General features: G+C 43.6%; 1 long non-coding RNA gene across 1 annotated transcript; it reads left to right on the forward strand.

Annotated features, from left to right (window-relative positions):
• Positions 1 to 15: 15 nt before the first annotated feature.
• LOC144617070 (uncharacterized) lies at positions 16 to 15,586 on the forward strand. Its single transcript, XR_013557087.2, has 2 exons — positions 16 to 250; positions 15,223 to 15,586. It is a non-coding gene; the product is annotated as an uncharacterized LOC144617070 (long non-coding RNA).
• Positions 15,587 to 19,562: the final 3,976 nt, after the last annotated feature.

A 19,562-nucleotide genomic window follows, 5' to 3' on the forward strand; every position in this document is an offset into this window, starting at 1 on the left:
CGCCCCGCTTTCCAGGCCCTCGCCTTGGGGGTGAGGTCCCGACGGAGAGACGTTGGCGACGCCGAGGCGGGACCCCCAGGAGGACCTCTTGCTCTCCGCCCTTCACCCCTGAGTTACTTCATCCCAAGGCCCCAGTGGGCTTTCGGGCCGGGAGTGACACCCATCCCCGCTCCGAGAAGTAGGAGGAGCGGTGACTCCTGGAACAGCCCGCGAGCGGGGGAGGGCAGGTGAGTCACCGCTCCGCGCACAGGTGAGTCTCCCGGCGCTGCCTGCGCTGGCCCCACCCCCCAGCCGGTGGCTCAGGGACTGGGCGCGGCGACGCAGTCCTGTGGACGCTCCTCTGAGGAGTGCCACAGGTGCTCCCGAGTAACAGTCTTCCAGAAAAGTAGTCTAGGCCCACACACTGATTTTACGGAAGGAAACTGGCCTCACAGCTTGAGGCGGAGTGGAACTAGAATCCAGGGACCTTACAATGTGAGGTGGAAGGCCTCCTTGAAATCACCTAACTCATCCCCTCACTTGACAGATCCGGAAGCCAAGATACCTCCGGTTGAAGGACAAGGAACATGTCACAGCAGGAACCCCTCTTGTGATTGCCCCCTGCCCACACAGACACACACTTGATGGACCTGGCTTTTATCCCTACCCCTCAAGCCATTTAGGGAATGTTTATCCCCACCCTTCCTTATCTTCCTGGTGAATGCTCTAAAATAACTTAAAAACAAACAAAACAAAAAACAAACAAAACAATTACATATTCACTGTCAGCCTGATTTAAAAAAAAAAAAAAACCTAAAAGTTTCAACTCCTTCATCCTGAGGTGATGAACAAGGTTGATTTCAGTATTGGCCTAGAAATCCAAAATAATGCAAGACCCAGTACCCACTGCAATCTTGGTGCTGAGCACTGAGTAGGGTACTAGGGAGACTGCCCACAACATGTTTACCCTTTACTACTCACATCTCCTTCTCCCCCAGGGAATACAAACTCCTGGAAAACAAAACCTGTATTTCCTCCAACACCCCAGCTCAATGCTCATCCCCTAGACAGTGCGAAGTTAACATCTACAGGTGAATGTGCCCACGGTAATTCAAAGCACTCTGGGTTTCTGCTAGGTAAGAGATGTGGACAAGGCACAATAGAGGACCATGAAGGGAGAGAACAAACTTCAAAGAGAGAGACCTTAACAAGCCATTCTTGCCCCAATACACCCCATTCTCTTTCTGTCTTCAGAGTCTTTGCTCCTGTAGTCTCCCTTGCCTGGAATGCCATGGCTTCCCCCCACTACCACACTTGGCTACCTCAGAACATAGTAATTAATCAATAAATATCTGTTTGAACCAACAAGAGACAGTTAAGGGATTATACTCCATACCTTTGTATATCCATCACTTCACTCAGGAGCAGCTACTTAACTTGTGAGGCCCCTTGTTCAAAAATTATTAACAATTTCAAGACAGCAGAGTATTCATGAAGCCATTCTAAGCATAAGGCCCTACTATAGGTTTAATATTTATGTCCCCAAAAGTTCATATTTTGAAAACCTAGTGCCAAAACTCATGGTATTAGGAGAGGGACTTTGGGGAGATGACTAGGTCATAAGGGTGGAGCCCTCTGGAATGGGATTAGTGCCCTTATAAAAGAGGCCCCAGAGACATCCCTTGCCCCTTCTGCCATGTGAGGACACAGCAAGAAGGCTCTATGAACCACAAAGAGAGGAAGAGAACTCTCACCAGAATGTTACCATGCTGATACCTTGATCTTGGACTTTCCAGTCCCCAGAACTATGAGAAATAAATTTCTCAGTCTGTGGTATTTTGTTATAGCAGTGCAAAGGCCTTAAAGATGAAAGCGCAAGGGTTGTTTTGAGAAGAGAAGGGTCAGGTGACAAAAAGGATATGCTAAGGGACTTGCAGTATGCCCTGTAAACTAGGGGAGTCAGCTTTCTACCTCTGAGAAACCTTGAAAAGCTTACCAGGAAGACTTGAGCTTTCACCATGTCCCAGGCACTTCCTTTGTGCCAGGTGGTGGGGGAACCATGACACGATAGAGAATAAAACTACCCTGATGCTCTTCTCACACAACTTAAAATATAATGGAAGAGACAGCTATTAAAACAGGTAAAACTATAAAAAGAAAGTCAAGTGTGAAGATAGAAGAGAGATAGAAGTAGATATGAGGGGGAAATTAACCTAGGCTGGGTTCAGCGACCTGAGGAAGTGACCTTTATGTTATGACTCACGCCGGTCATACTTTAGCACTCGCCTCTCTACCAAAATTGCTTTCATCAAGGTCTCTGATAACCTCCATGATGCCAAATCCAGTGGTCAGTCTCGTGCACAGATGACTTTTACCATCATCAGTGCTTGATCACTCTCCTTCTTGACACACGATCTTCATTGGGCCTCCAGGACACTAGGTTCTTCTGAGTTTCTTCAGCATCCCTAGCTGCAACTTCTTATTCTCCTTTGGAGATTCCTTCTAAATCCTCCCAACCTTTAAATGTTAGAGCAGCAGTTCTCAAAGTGCACTCCAAGGACTCCTGAGTCCCTTTTTTTTTTTGGGGGGGGGGGGGGGGCGGGTAGTAAGGTGAAAACTATTTTCATAATAATATTAGAATATCATTTGCCTTTTTCACTCCCAGTCTCTCATGGTGTACACTATAGTGTTCCAGACGACATGATGTATCATATGGCATCACACAGAACGCAGAAGCAGATGGAGAATCCAGTTACCTTTTATTAAACCGGACAGTTAAAGAGATTTGCAAAAATGCAAATAATAATGACACTTCTCCCTAAATTTCCTTTTGTTTTGGACAACATTGTCATTTTGCTTTAAAAGATGTTTTGATGATAATGTAATAATACAGTAAACATTGACAGACAAAACTCACATAAACAAAAGCTCTTTGAGATCCTCAAAAAGTTTTAAGAGTGTAGAAGATTCTTGAGATCCAAAAGTTTAAGAACTGATGTTACAGTGTCCCAGGATCCATCCTCAGACCCCTTTGTCTGCCATAAACCCATTGGCGACCTCATCCAATCTTTTGGCATTAAATATGCTGACAATTCCAGGTTTATGTTGCAACCTGAACCTTTCCCTTGAATTCTAACTCCCATATTCATTTCCCTACTTGATACCTCCATTTGGATACCTAGTAGGCATCTAGACATTTCACTTTATATGTCTATATGTCTAAAACTGATTTCCTGACAACTGTCCAAACCTGCTGATCCCACAGTTTTCTTCCTTTCATTAAATGGCAACTCCGTTCTTCTAGTTGTTTAGGCCAAAAACCTTGGATTCATCCTTGACCATGATCTTTTCCTCACACATTTTATATCTGATTACTCAACCAATCCTGTGCCTCTACCTTCAAAATGTAGTGTGTGTGTGTGTGTGTGTGTGTGTGTGTGTGTGTGTGTGTGTGTGTATTTTATACCATTTCCACTGTTAACATCCTGAATCAAGCCATCATTATCACTTACTTGAATTTCACAGAAGCCTCCTAACTGGTCTCCTTACTTTTGCCCTTGCCTCCCACAGTCTACTCTTATTTCAGCAGCTGGAGTGATTCTGTTAAAATATAAGTCCATACATGTCACTCCTACTCTGCCCAGAATCCTCCAATGGCTCCTATCCCACCCAGAGGAAAAGGCAAGGTCCTTATAAGGGCCTGCAGACCTTACCTGCTCCTACACATTTCTCTGACACACTGGCCTCTTTACTATTCCTGGAACCCATCAGGCAGGCTCTCCCCTTAGGGCCTTTGCTTTCTGCCTGGAATGCTCTCCTTCAAATAACTGCCTGACTCCCACTCTCTCACCTCCCCCAGGTCTAGGCTCAGCTGACACTTTTTGAGGGACTCTTGGCCACCCTATTTAAAATTGCAACCATTTCCTCCAACATCCCCATCCCTCTTTCCTTGCTTTTTATTTCTCCTTAGAGTATATCACCATCTGACATATAAAGTCATACTTATATTTATATTTATATATTTATTTTTTAACTTATTGTTTTCTCCTGTTTTCCACCAGAATTTAAGCCTCATGAGAGTGAGAATGGTTGTCTATTTTATTCAGTGCTATGTCTTTGATGCCTAGAATAGTGCCTGGTACATAGCAGATCCCTCAATAAATATTTGTTGAATGAATGAAAGAATGAATAAGTGGGACCTTAAAAAAAGACAATGACAAAATGGATAGGGAGGGAAGGAAAGAGTTTGATTCTAGACCAAGGGACAAGGAACTTTGAAGGCCCTGAGTCCCATTACAGGAAAAGAAGTTCTCTGATTTAGGAGCTGGTGAGGTAAGCAGAGGCCAGACTGGAGAGGGCTTTTTAAGGCTTCACACTTTACTACGAGGGGAAGGGGACACTACAAAGGATTTTACACAAAGAGATAATATGATCATATTTTGTTTTTAAAAATTTTACTTTGGAAGAAAGCAGATTGTAAAGCAGTGCACATAATACCCTATTTATGTTTGAACAACATATACATATCCATTTTAATGCTCTTTTCTCATAGCTGCTAAGCCATTTAAAACATATCATCTGTTCAGAACCCTCCAGTTTGTCCTATCTCACTCAGAATAAAATCTACAAGATCTTGCCTAGCAACCTCAGACCCATCTTTGGCTTTTCCCCTACATCTTTCCCTACTGCCCTGTACTTTTCCATAACACATCAGGCACTTTCCTGCCTCATGGCCTTTGCATTTCCAGTTCCTTATGCTTGGAATGGTCTTCCCCCCATAGCATTTTATTTCACCCCATGGCTTCATTCAGATCTCAAAGGTCTCCTTGTTCAAGCGGCATTCACTAACTGCCCTTCATAAAATACCACTAGCACCCACTTCCCTCCCCTACCCTCTCCATTATATTTCGTATTTTTTAAAGATATTTTTAAATTTTAATTTATTTTTTTTTTTTTGAGAGAGAGAGAGAGAGCACATGAGTGGGGGAGAGGGGCAAAGGGAGAAAAAGAGAGAATCTTAAGCAGGCTCCTTGATCAGTGTGGAGCCAGATGAGGGGCTCAGTTCCGTGACCCTGGGATCATGACCTGAACTGAAATTGAGATTTGGACACCCCACCACTGAACCAGCCATGTGTCCTTCCATTTTATTTCTTTATCCTACTGTACTTCATAGCACTAGTCACCACCTAATACATTATATGAGCACTTATTTACTTACTATCTGTCTTCTCCATTAGAATATAAGTGTTGTTAAAGCAGGTAAATTTTTCTGTTCATTGTTGTGGTTCCAGCACCTAGAACTGTGCCTGGCAGATAAGAGGTACTCAGTTGAATGAATGGTTACAAGTGTGTAACAATACACAGCAAAGTTTTGTGATTACATGCTGGGAGAGGAGTTAAGAGCACTTTTAGGTTTTCTGTATATAGAATAGTATATAAGGGTGGTGCATGGAAAAAAGTGGATAGATTTGGGACCTATGCAAAAGGACAGAAGATCCTTAGTCTTGCCAATAGATTGGATATGGAGCTTTCTGACTTGATCAGCTGAAGAAATTATGGTGCCACTGACCCAGATGGAGAGCTCTGGAGGTAAAGGAGGTACAGATAGCGTGGAAAACAATGCAGACAAAGAGCTGTTTTCTGTCATGCTTAGTTTTAGTACCTACCAGACATCTAAGAAGAGATATCCTGTAGACGGCAGTATATCCAAATCTTGAACTCAGGAAAGGCCGAGTGGAGATAGAGGTATGGGACTCATCTGCACCTGGAGAACGTGCAGAAAGAAAAGATGGAGGCCCAAGATCAACTTTTAAGAGAAAGAAGAGCTAGAACGGGAGACCGAGTTCCCTTCTGCAGCCCCAGAGCCCTCCTTTTCCTTTCCTACATCATGATCTTGTCAATTTCCTGCGCCCTCTACTTGGAAATCTCTTTGCCCTAACTCTTCATCTTGCCTCCTTCTTTTTCTTTTATTTTTTAATTAAATATTTTATTTAGTGTCTGTCTGTATGCTGGATTTTTTAGATCACTTACACTGTTTTTTCCCCAATCTTTTCAGCCATTTTTAAAGTATTTTATTCTTTTTGGAACAGTTTTAGGTTCATGACAAAATTGAGAGAGGTAGTGATTTCCCATATAGACCTTGTTTTTTTTTTTTTAATTTTTTTTTTTCAACGTTTTTTATTTATTTTTGGGACAGAGAGAGAGACAGAGCATGAACGGGGGAGGGGCAGAGAGAGAGGGAGACACAGAATCGGAAACAGGCTCCAGGCTCCGAGCCATCAGCCCAGAGCCTGACGCGGGGCTCGAACTCACGGACCGCGAGATCGTGACCTGGCTGAAGTCGGACGCTTAACCGACTGCGCCACCCAGGCGCCCCAATATAGACCTTGTATCCACACATTCATAGCCTCCCCCATTATCAGTGTTCCCCACCAGAGTAGTACATTTGTTAAAACTGATGAGCCTATATTGACCCATCATATTCACCCAAAGCCACAGTTTACATTACATTTGACTCTTGGTGTATATTCTACAGGTTTGGACAAACGTGTAGTAACATGCATCTGTCATTATAATACTGTACAAAGTATTTTCACTGTCCTGAAAATCTGCTACGCTTTGCCTATCCATCCCTGCCTCTGCTTCTCATTCTTAAGGACCAATTTTGACATCGCCTGGTCAGAGAGGCCTTCCCTGACCACACCCCCACACCCCAGCCACTCTCTACCACATTACCTTATTTCTACTCTCTATAGCACTCATCCCTCTCTAGAATTGCCTTGTTTGTCTACTGGTTTATTTTCTGTATCCTCCATTAGATTCTAAGTTTCATGAGGACAGGAATCTTTCTGACTTTTTCCACTTCTCTGCTTCTGCATAGTACCTGGAACATAAAATGCACTTTAAAAATATTTGCAGGGTCGCCTGGCTGGCTCAGTCAATAAAGCATGTAACTCTTGATCTCATGGTCATGAGTTTGAGCCCCTTGTTGGATACAGAGATTATTTAAATAAATAAAACTTTATAAAATATATTGGCAGAAAGAATGAGTGGCCATAGATATGGGAGGAAAACCAAGTGGCAGTGAAGCCAAGAAATTGTTCACTAATGTCAATTGATGACATTTGGGTTGAGGCTTGCATTTAGTTAACCTTGCATTAAGGTTTCAACTTACTTCAGGTTGCTGAACATAGAGCACATAATCATGAGGGTTAAACTACACTAAGAATGTAATAGAAAAACAATGAAAAGAATCAGCAAGGCTTTATGGAATGTTCTAAAAAGTTACACAAAATAATGTCAACATGTCAATAAAGATGAACTATCAGAGATCATTTTGGAGACTCTACATTATGACAGTTTTGTTATTATTTATCTACATTGGACTGGTTAAATATCTTCACAGTTTGCAAAGCACTTTTCCAGGATATTATCTCATGGGAGGCACTTCACAACCCTTAAGGAAGGTAAAACCAAATGAGTGAAGTTCCAAAACTGATGAAGATGAGAACTGGCTTGGCAGCCTTGGAATGAAAAGTTGGAAAATCTTTACCTTGTTGTGGCCATGAAATAATGAACACACACACACACACACACACACACACACACGACCACCACCAATATTAAGTCCCATAGAAGAGATCAAAGTGACTCTTAGCTTAACCTGAAGAAAGCTAACAAAGAGGGTCAGATTTGGACAAGAGTCAATAAAAACTAAAGGTAAAACCACTGTGTAGGACCACGTGAGGGTCAAAGACAAATGAATGCCTGATGGCCCTGATTGCCTATTTCTCTCCAGACAGGTGGGGGGAAAGCAGTAAAGCCCTGCCACCCTGGAAGGTTTGTCCTCATTCTGTATAGCTCAGTAATTCACAACTCAGGCTGCACATCAGAATCACCTGGAGAGTTTTTGTTTGTTTTTTTAAGAGAGCACAAGCACCAAGTTGGGGAGAGGGGCAGAGGGAGAGAATCCTAAGCTCCGCGCGGAGCCTGACACAGGACTCAATCCCATGGCCCTGGGATCATGACCTGAGTTGAAACTAAGGGTTGGACACTTAACCAACTGAGCCACCCAGGCGCCACTGGAAATCTTTTTTTTTTTTTTAATTTTTTTTTTAATGTTTATTTATTTTTGAGACAGAGAGAGACAGAGCATGAACGGGGGAGGGTCAGAGAGAGGGAGACACAGAATCTGAAACAGGCTCCAGTCTCTGAGCTGTCAGCACAGAGCCCGACGCGAGGCTTGAACCCATGGACCCCGAGATCATGACCTGAGCTGAAGTCGGCCGCTTAACCCACTGAGCCACCCAGACGCCCCTGGAAATCTTTTTAAAATATGATACCTAGGGGGTGCCTGGGTGGCTCAGTCAGTTGAGCATCTGACTCTTGATTTCAGCTCGTGAGCTCACAGTTCCTGAGATTGAGCCCTACGTCAGGCTCTGGGTGACGGCGTGAAGCCTGCTTGGGATTCTCTCTCGTTCTCTCTGCCCTTGCCCCACTAGTGTTCACACAATCTCTCTCTCTCTCTTTCTTTCTCTCTCTCTCTCAAATAGGGTACCTGGGTGGCTCAGTCGGTTAAGTGTCTGTCTTTGGCTTAGGTCATGGTGTCACAGTTCATGAGTTCAAGCCCCGCATCAGGCTTTATGCTGACACCGTGGAGCCTGCTTGAGATTCTCTCTCTCCTCTCTCTGCCCCTACCCTGCTTGCATTCTCTGTCTCAAAATAAATAAATAAAACTTTCTTTTAAAAATTAAAATAAACTAAAAAAAAGCGTTATTAAAGAAAATATATCATACCCAGGCACCACCACCAGAAGCAGGGATTCAACTCTTCCTAGGTAGGGACTAAGCAATTTTTAAATCTCCCAAATTGATTCTAATATGCAGCCAGAGTTGAGAAAACACTGATAACTATTCTAAGCCCAGACAGAAAACAAAGTCAAGTCAAGTATACTTACAACTCACTCATTAATTCATTTGCTCATACAATAATAATTACTTTAGGGGCACCTGACTGGCTCGGTTAGTAGAGCATGCAACTCTTGATCTCAGGGTCGTCAGTTCAAGCCCCACATGGAGCATAGAGATTACTTAAATAAATAAAACGTAAAAAAATTATTTTAAGACTCCATAACTGAAAATAATAATAGCTCATAGCTAACAAGTCTTTGGTATATGCCAAGCTTTGTACTAAGAACTTCATGTGTCACCCAAGCCTCTCAACAATCCTGAAACAGTTACTACTGTTTTCCTCATTCTATGGATGAGAAAACATAGATTCAGGTCACACTGGGAATATGTGGCAGTGCTAGGACCCAAATCCCCCAGAATCCAGAATCAGACTCTTAACGACCCCCACTTAGCCTCTGAATATCAATGCCTTGTAAAAACTTTTTGTTGAAAACCCAAATTCAAACAGTTTTCATGTCAAGACTACATCATGATGGAAATAATTTAAATTCCAGATTCTTAAGCTGTATGCATTTTGTCTTTTTGCATAGCTCCAATTTGACAAATGGGGCTGGCTGGGGTCTTGGGGGTGGGGGGAGGCCAAGGGCTCACTTGTCTCTCTTAGGTTTATTTTTTTTTAATGTTCTTATTTTTGAGAGAGAGAGAGAGAGAGCACCGCACGCATGCATATGAAGACAGGTGGAGAAGGGACAGACAGAGGGGGCAGAGGATCAGAAGCGGGCTCTGTGCCGACAGGAGAGAGGCTGATGTGAGGCTTGAACCCACAAACTAGGAGATCGTGACCTGAGCCAAAGTCACACTCTCAACCATCTGAGCCATCCAGGTGCCTCCACTGGGTTAGGTTTTAAATAAAAAAATCAGGGCGCCTGGGTGGCTCAGTTGGTTAAGTGTCCAACTTCAGCTCAGGCCATGATCTAACGGTTCATGAGTTTGAGCCCCACGAGTTCGGGCTCTGTGCTGACGGCTTGAAGCCTGCTTTGGATTCTGTGTCTCACTCTCTCTCTACCCCTCCCACGCATGCTCTGTCTCTCTCTCTCTCTCTCTCTAAAAAGTAAACATGAAAAAAAATTTTAATAAATAAAATAAAAACATCAAACTAAGGCCCTTGACACTTATAACACATGTGTAAGGTTCTCTTTATTCATACTATTCATCTTCCCTGCAGAAAGCAAAATCAAGATTTAGTTCTTAAAATCAGTCAGCAGCGGGTGTTCATGATTCTCTCCTCTCTGATATGATCAAAGATGTGTACACAAAAACAAACACTTCCCTCCCCTTTCGTGCTCATATTTTTGTTGATGACAATGGAAAAGGGAACTTGAAAGGAAAAAAGTTAAAGACTGTGACAACGAAGCAAAATTTTATCTAAAAATAAGTCTTTTAAAAAGGGGAGGGAATGGAGGAGTGGGGATGGGCTTTATTCTTCTCTTGAAGAGTATCAGTGGGCTTTATTATGAAAACCTGGTTCTTTGTATTCACTATTCTAAAAATTCTTTTTTTGTCTGGCATTTTTAGATTTTCATAGGAGTATGAAAAGTGTGATCAAAATAAGAATTGTTGCACTGTAGCATAAATGGAATTAAACTATTACACTTTAGATCTCAGATGTATTGGTGAATGAGTCATGTGTCTCCATTCATTGCTTCTGTTGCCTGACAACAATTTTTCTAGATTCTAAGAAACTTTGAGGAAAATAAAATCCACTGGAACAAAGCAGAGAGATACATCTGCCAGGAATCTTTACATGCTCCTGTAGGTCTGCATACAAGCATTCTGCATACAAGAGAACTTAAAATGGAAGCCAAGTCAGCCTTTGCTTTTTGTTTACCCAGAATGAATCTGATTCTGGGTTGACTGGACTCTACTGGGCTGAGTAGGCCCTGGGATTCCCGGACTACAGGAGCTCCCAGTGGAGCATGGCAAACCTACAATCTGGACTGGTTCTTACCGGTCTGGCTTCTTTATTTCTTTAATCACAATAAATCACTCTTCCATCTGCCTAGGAGCCTGGCAGAAACCTGCCCCTCTATCACTGAAGACAATTATCATATTCATTTGTCCATTCATTTGTTCAATCAACAAATATTTCAGAGCACCTATTATATGACACACATTGTACTAGACCCTGGAGATACAGTAGTGAGCAGCCCTCATGAAATTTACATTCTAGAAAAGGAGAAAGACAGTAAGGTAACAATTAAATGGACAATATGATTTCAAATACAGTAAATATTAAGAGTGATGTGGAAGAAGCATGCTCATTTAGATAGGTCAGGAAAGGCCTCACTAAAAAGATGGTGTTTGAGCTGAGACTTGAATGACCAGAAGAGCATGGTGATGGAGCCAAATGTCCCAGAGGAGGAAACTGCATGTGCAAAAGCCCCAGGATGGGAATAAGCATGGCATATTCAAGGAAGAAAAAGAAGGCCATTGTACTGAGGGGTAGTAAATGAGGAAAAGAGTAGCACTAGATAAGGCCACAAAAGTAGGCAGGAGCCAAATCAGTGGAAGGCTCTGTAGGTGACAATAAGGAGTTTGGATTATCCTTTAAAAGCAGCAGGAGGCTCCCAGGGGATTAAGAATTGGAGTGAAAATGATCTGATTTGTATTTTTAATTATTTTTTTAAGTTTATTTATTTATTTTGAGTGAGAGAGAGTGCGAGAGAGAGCGAGAGCAAGAGAGAGAGAGAGAAGGGGAAGATACAGAGGGAGAGAGAGAATCCCACGCAGACTCCGCACCAGTGGGGAGCTTGATCCCACAAAATGTGAAATCATGACCTGAGCCCAAGAGTCAGAAGCTCAACCAAGTGAGCCACCCAGGTGCCCCTGATTTGCATTTTTAAAAGGTCACTTTGAGGTGCCTGGCTGGCTCAGCCAATAGAGACTACAACTCTTGATCTAGGATCATGAGTTCAAGCCCCACATTGGGAGTGGAGCCTATATCATTAAAAATAAATAGTAAATAGGGCCACCTGGGTGGCTCAGTCGGTTAAGCGTCCGACTTCGGCTCAGGTCACGATCTCACGGTATGTGGGTTCGACCCCCGCGTCGGGCTCTGTGCTGACTGCTCAGAGCCTGGAGCCTGTTTCAGATTCTGTGTCTCCCTCTCTCTCTGACCCTCCCCCGTTCATGCTCTGTCTCTCTCTCTCTCTCTCAAAAATAAATAAAAACGTTAAACAAAAAATTTTTTTTAAATAAATAGTAAATAAATAAGTAAATAGTCACTTTGTTGTATTAAGAATGGAGTGTAAGAGAACATAAGTGAATGCCTATCATCATTCATTCATCTATTCATCTATTCAGAATATTTTTTGGGTGCCTAATTGCCAGGCAATGTGCCAAGCACTGGAAATCATGGTGACAAAAGCATTATTCCTCCCCTCAAGGAGCTTACAAGACCATTGGAGAGACACAGGAGTACATAGTCTCTTATAATGAGCTAAGTGCTGTGCTGGGAATAATCTCCATGTGACATGGGAACCCAGAAGAATTCATTCATTCATTCATTTAGTAAATACTTATGTGCCCAGGTCTTAAGATACAATGGTGAACTAAACAGACAAGGCACGTATCCCCATGGTGTTTACAGATTAGTGGAGGAGATACATCAATTAAACACACAGACCTATCATTACCCATTGTGATATGACCTATGGAAGACAAATGATGTGACTGGATAGGAGGGGAGCCTGGTATAGTCCGGGAGGGCTCAGGAGCCCTGAAGCATGAGCTGCAGCTATGTATTTTAAGTAGAAATTTTAGGTAGAAAAGGAGAGGAAGATTGTCAATTATACCTCAATAAAGCTGGGGAAAGAGTAGGGAGAGAGTACTGTGGGCCAGCCCCAGCTAGGTGGACTGGGAAACACTGTCTGACATCTAAGCTGAGTCCTGAAGGATAAGTAGAAGTTAGCCAGGTGAGGTGAGTTACAGGGGGGAAGAGAAGGCATTCCAGGATGATAGAACGGCCTATGCAAAGACATGGAGGCAACAGAAAACACACCGGATTCTGGAAAAAAGCCAAGTGTTCAATATGGCTGGGCTGTATAGTAGCAAGGCACAGCAAGATTAAAGAGAATGGAGAGGTAAAGCAGGATTAGAATCTTTTGAACTTCATTCTGAGGGCAGCAGGAAACTGCTGAAGGACTTTACGCAGGAGAAAGACCAGGCCGATTGAAGTATTAGGAACTTCTCTGGACACACAGAGAAAACTGGCTGTGCCCTCACAACCTGCCATACTTTATCTAGAAGAGATCTTACTGAAAATAGGTGTTAGGCTTTCATGGAAATCCCTCTTCAGGCTTTCTGAGCTGAGGGAGGGCTAGTTTAGCAAATGAGTTTGGCCACCCTATTTGGCCACTCTATTACTGCCTCTTCCCACTGTCCACAGCCCAGCACAGGACCAGCAGGATTAATTAATTCAAAAGACATCTGCTGGTTGTGCTGAGCAACAACTTATCTGGGTCTCCATAACTGGGCACACCAGGGAACCCAGTTTCCTCTAGCCTCATGGGCCATAATGTGGTGGACAGAGCAAGGGCCCTTCAGATATCAATGGTTTATTCCTTTCATTAATTTGCTTAAGGTGAGGTTATGGACAACCCTCTCCCCGCCACACACACACCCAGACTAGTATCATTTGCACTCAGCATTTTGCTTTCATCTTGAACTTCCAGCCAAACATCTAGCTCTCTAGACCAAAGCCATTTTAGCCTGGTAGTGGGCAATGTCTTCTGATTGGTCTGCCCTCCAAGGGGTCTTTAGATTCAGGGGTGGGGAGAAGGTGTCCTGTGTCTCCTTGAGACTAAGGCCCAGGACACCAGGGTGAGATTTCCAAAATGTTGCCTAGGTGCATCCTTCCTGCCTCAGATGGCTTCCCATTGTTACAGGATAAAATCTAAACAATTTAGCCCAGCCTACAGGGCCCTTGGGAACACCCCCTTCCACCAGCTGTCCCCCTGCCTAGAGGGCCCTTTCCCCAGATATCCCTGTGGTGGTACCTTCTTATCATTCGAGTCTCAAATTAAATGGTACTTTCTCAATTTGGCCTCCCTGACAACCCACTCTAAGATAGCTGGAGAGTCACTCTCTATCTCATCATCCCACTGTATTTTCTTCATAGCATATGTCACCATCTAAAATTAGTTGTTTATCTACTTGCTGATTGTTGGTCTTCTCCCTCTAGGATGTGGCCTGACAGCTTGGCTCTTGTCTGCTGCTTGGTTCTTGTTCACTGTTTCATCCCCAGTATCTAGAACAATGTCTGGCACATGGTGGTGCTGAATGAATGAACAGTCCTGGCCTATCTTCATCCTACTCCATCCCTGCAATGTTCCCTAAGCTTTGGAGGGATGGAGGTGGGTGGAGGTCTTCAGACCTACCTTGCTAATGATAGCCCCTAATGCCTACAACCTGGAACGACTTTCCTCCCTTCCTGGCCACCAACCTCCTCACTTCCACACTCATTTTCTCTTTTCTTCCAAATGCTGAAATCCTCCTAGATATTCAAGCCTGGTACACACCTTTGTCAAGGCACTGTTACTGTATTGCAATGAGACATTTACCTCTATTTGCCCCACGTGCCCACGTTTGTGAACTCCTAAAGGCAGGCATTCATTTACCTCCTTCTCTCTAGTACACAAGACAGTAATCAGCACACAGTAGGCACTTCACGAATGTTTGTTGACTGACTACGTAGGAAAATGTGGTTCAGAGAAACATGGATAAGGAAGCCATGGTAGGAGGGGTTGTCACAAATCTAGACCTCCAGCAGAGAGGCACCCTCTTCCCTATGGACCAAACCAGGAGAATAATACCACATTAAATTGTGATAATGCAGAGCAAAAGGGGGTGGGTATATCCCAAAAGACCCTGCCTCTCGTCATTCATGGACTGCCATGGATAGGAGTACAGGAGAATGCTCACTATCAACTCTTGCAGGATTAAACAAAGAGGCCCAGAAAAGTGACAGCTAAAGTTTGCACAGTGCTTCCCACCCCTCCAAGCATGTCCTCAAACTTTATCTCACTATGGTCTATGGGGAAGGGAAGTAATTTTTATCCTATCAGTGAGACTCACAGAGGTCCAGCAGCCTGCCCAAGGAGTGAGTTGCTCTATTAGCAGTGCCTTTATTCTGCTATTTGGGAGCTCTTAACGTGCTCATCCAAGATTTAGTTGCTAAGCTCCTAGAACGTGTGTGTAATTATTGTTGTCTAAAATACAGAACAGCAGAATGTGTAATTAGGTGCTTTTAATAAAGCCCTTTTGGATGATGCAGATGCTGATGCTGATGAAGCTGAAGATGATGGCAATTTTTGATAATGATGACGATGAAGATGCTATCCTTGAAGACAAGTACCAGGAGGGAGCCCTTCTCTCAGAATGGAGCCAGAGCCAGCACCACGGGCAAAGGGCTGATCAGGATGCAGCACTGCCTAGCATGTGATCTGAACTGGAGTTAGGCCACCTGTGACCTCCTCAGGGCTCCATTCTAATTGTTTGTGTGGCCTCACCAAGTGTCAATTTCCTCACCTCTAAATGGAAAGATTACCTGACTCTCATGGTTGTCGGGAGGCTCTTTGGAAGTAATCAAACAGGCTTATTATCACCGAGCCTTTATCACAGTAAATGCTTTGTGGTTATACTAGCAAATTCTTACAAACAGCATACTTTAGGACAGGTAATGTTCTAAGCACTTTATATATATTAGCTCATTTATGTAACACACTATAAGGTAGGAATGAACATCATCACCTCTGTTTAATAGAGAAACTAAGGCATACACCGGGAAGTAGAATAATTTGATGATGATCACAGAGCCAGAAAGTGCCAGACCTGCGTGTTGGACCAGGTGTGAGTCCAGAGGCATCACACAGCCGTGGTGACCATGGAGACGCACTGCTCAGATCTCCCTTTGAAAGAACTGTTGCGGTGGACAGAGTTGGGCCACCTTGAGACTCATCACAGCATCCACACCAAGGCCTTGCTTGTTCTGGGCCACTCTCAGCCTCTGACCCACAGCAGGGGTGCCAGAGCCGGGCCATTCCTGCCCAACATGAGACTCCTCTGATGGGCAACTTTTGTGTGCATGTGGTAAAATATACATAACATGAAATTTTCCAAGTTTATCATTTTAGCTATTTTTAAATATACAGATCAGTGGCATTACGTACATTCACATTGTTGTGCAACCATCATTGTCATTCATCTTCAGAACCTTTTCATCTTCCCAAACTGAAACCTCATACCCATTAAACATTAACTCCTCAGGGTGCCTGGGTGCCAGTCGGCTGAGTATCCAACTCTTGATTTTGGCTCAGGTCATGATCTCACCTTCATGAGATCAAGCCCACATCAGGCTTAGCACTGGACATGAAGCCTGTTTAAGATTCTCTCTCTCCCTTTCTTTCTGCCCCTCTCCCGTACTCTCTCTCTCTTAAAAAAAAATTGGGGCACCTGGGTGGCTCAGTTGATCAAGCAGCTGACTTTGGCTCAGGTCATGATCTCACAGTTCATGAGTTCAAGCCCCACATTGGACTCTGTGCTGACAGCTCAGAGCCTGGAGCCTGCTTCAGATTCTGTGTCTCCCTCTCTCTCTGCCCCTCCCCAGCTCTCTCTCTCTCTCTCTCTCTCAAACAAACATTAAAATTTTTTTAAAAAAATTAACTCCTCAGTTTACATAGTATATTCTTTTCAAAACTTCTTTTGTTATATATCTCATTATAGAATCACATGCCAGTAAAAAGAAGAAAATTAAATTCACCTGTTATTCAGGGTGCCTGGGTGGCTCAGTCGGTTGTGTCCCACTTTGGGTCAAGTCATGATCTCACTTGGGTCAAGTTCATGAGTTTGAGACCTGCATCGGGCTCTGTGCTGACAGCTCAGAGCCTGGAGCCTGCTTCAGATTCTGTATCTCCCTCTCTGTCTGCCCCTCCCCTGCTCGTGCTCTGTCTCTCTCTCTCTCTAAAAGAAACAAACATTAAAAAAAATTTTTTAATAAAAATAAATAAATTCCCCTGTTATTCTACTACCCCAGATCGTTTTCAACTATTGCCATCTTAGTTTCATTATGAGGTAGATCTCTCTAGATGTTTATCTCTGCATATTAGTTTCTCTTTAAAGAAACTGGTTTCTCCCACAGGATGAATTGGATGGAAATAACTTTAAGGAGCTTGGTTTCTATAAAGTGACTTAGTTCAGGAATGCATTCATTCATCCGTTCATTTAATACATATTTATTAAACAGCTACCAAATACCAGGCCCTGTCCAGGCACAAGGGGTATAAGACAGACACAGCACTTGACTCCAGAAAGTATACAGGCTAGTGGAACCAGACACATCACCAAGCAATTACAATACACTGCTGTGTGGGTCAGTGTGGGGCCTCCAAGACCAACCTGGCTTCTTGGAGAAAGGAGTATCTAAGTCAAGACCCGAGGAATGGTAAGAAGTTAACCAGGCAAAAGAGAAGACATTTTAAGAGGCATTATAGGACTAGAACCTAGGCAAAGGGGGATACCTATAATAGGCTTGATTGTCTAAGGAGCAGCTGACTCTGCCCACAACTGTCAAAAATGATGAAGGAAGATGTGCGTGTGTGTATATGTGTACATGTGGGTGTGCGTGTGTGTGTAGCAGCAGCAACTCAGACTGTGCAGGCGATAAGACCTCACCCAGTCGAGGTCTTGGCTGGGTAAAGGCTTTCAAAAAGTAGATACTCAGGAACCTACCGGAGGAGTGAAGCTAACTGATCCCTAGCCTCAGACTAGAAATATTGGCCAACCATTCAGCTCTCTGAGGACAGAGATGACAGCGTCTCCATCTCCGTGGAGTTATAGGACCAAGGTAAAGCCAGACACAAAGAGGACCCTCGGTTATAACTGGTGCCCATGGATCGGTGTTTCTCAGCCTAAAGCTGCGTTAGGCAAGAGGAAGACACCCTGGATGATGCTACATCATCTCATGACACCTCTTAAGAGTGCAGTTGGTTCAACATGAAGAAAGGAGTCTAGGGTCTTGGAAGTGATGTAGAAAAAATATGAAAGCTTGGCCTTTCCCTGAGTAGATCTCAATTATTAATCAACAACAGCAGCAGCACTGCCCATCACAGAATTTCCATCATAGGTTAGAGATAAGGAGATAGTAAGTATTGTTTCAAGTATCGTTTTGATATTTTTAATAAAAGTTTTATTTATTTTGAGAGAGAGAGAACGTGAGGGTGGGAGGGGCAGAGAGAGAGGGAGAGAGAGAATCCCGAGCAGGCTCTGCACTGTCAGCACAGAGCCCATCGTAGGACTCGAACTCATGCACTTTGAGATCATGACCTGAGTCAAAATCAAGAGTCATTTTTCTTTTGATTAACAGCAATTGACATCTTATTTTCTGCATCCTATAATTTTTCTTGGCCACCTTCTATTTTATTTTATTTTATTTATTATTTTCCTGAGAGAGAGAGAGAGATAGCGTGAGTGAGGGGCAGAGAGAGAGGGCCAAAGAGAGAATCCCACGAGGGGCAGAAAGAGAAGAGAGACAGAGATGGAGACAGAGTGTGGAGTCCAAATCAGGACCCTAGCTCATCCTACGTGGGGCTCGAACCTCACCAATCATGAGATCATGACCCGAGCCAAAGTTAGATGTTTAACGGACTATGCCACCCAGGCACCCAGCCATGTTCTATTTTAGCATATGAGTATAAATAAAAGTATTTAATGAGAAAATATCAAAAAGGCTCGAAGTGTGCTGACAGGCACCACCATCTCATTAAATGTGAATATCTTTATGAAGTAACTTAGGTTTTTTGGGGGAAAAAAGCAGTAGAAAACCACAGTGTGGTATTTTTAGGTATGTAGGTGAGGCAGCACCCACACATGCCACCACATCCCTCTGAACAGTGAAGACAGCTCCTCACTTCTCCCAGGCTGGGAGGGATGGGCTAAGATGACCTGGCAGTACTTCCTTAATGTTATCTTCCTTGAAAGTCAGAAAGCCTTCCACTCCCACATCCAAGTTCAGTGCATGGTGAAGCAGCTGCCAGCAGTGGCCTAGGGAGTCAAGGCCAGTGTCTGTGGTCAATGAGGCCTTGGCACTGAAATGGACAGGAACACCCTCAGTCCTTGTAGCTGGAGCCCTAAGACAGGCAAGCACAAAAAGCAGTACCCACCAGGGGTCTGCATGCCCTGCCCATGGAAGAAATGTCACTACCTCCCTCAGGGACAGGCCTGGGTGGGGGTTGTCACTGGGTGGGTGAACACCCACTGGTCTTCTCAGCCAGTTTGGGAATCAGGGTAAAAATAACACTAGCCGCATCATTTTCCAAAATTAAGGGCGATGCTATAGCAAATGTATGCAGATGTATACAGACACAGATGGGAACAAGTGTATTTAATTGTAAATGAGTCAGAACAGAGCAAATGAGATTTCCCTTATATTTGGGTTCCAAAAATTACAGAGAAAATGTGCCTGAGGCAGAAACAAATCCCAAAAAAAACCACCCAACCCCAAAACACACACACACACACACACACACACACACAAATGCGAATAGGTTATTGAGGCAAGAGCCACATGGGAAGGAACCTTTGGCATCCAGAAAGCTGTAGTAGTTTAGGTCTCCTCAG

Source organism: Panthera onca, chromosome A1 (assembly GCF_046562875.1).
Source record: "Panthera onca isolate mPanOnc1 chromosome A1, mPanOnc1 haplotype 2, whole genome shotgun sequence".
NCBI lineage: Eukaryota > Metazoa > Chordata > Mammalia > Carnivora > Felidae > Panthera > Panthera onca.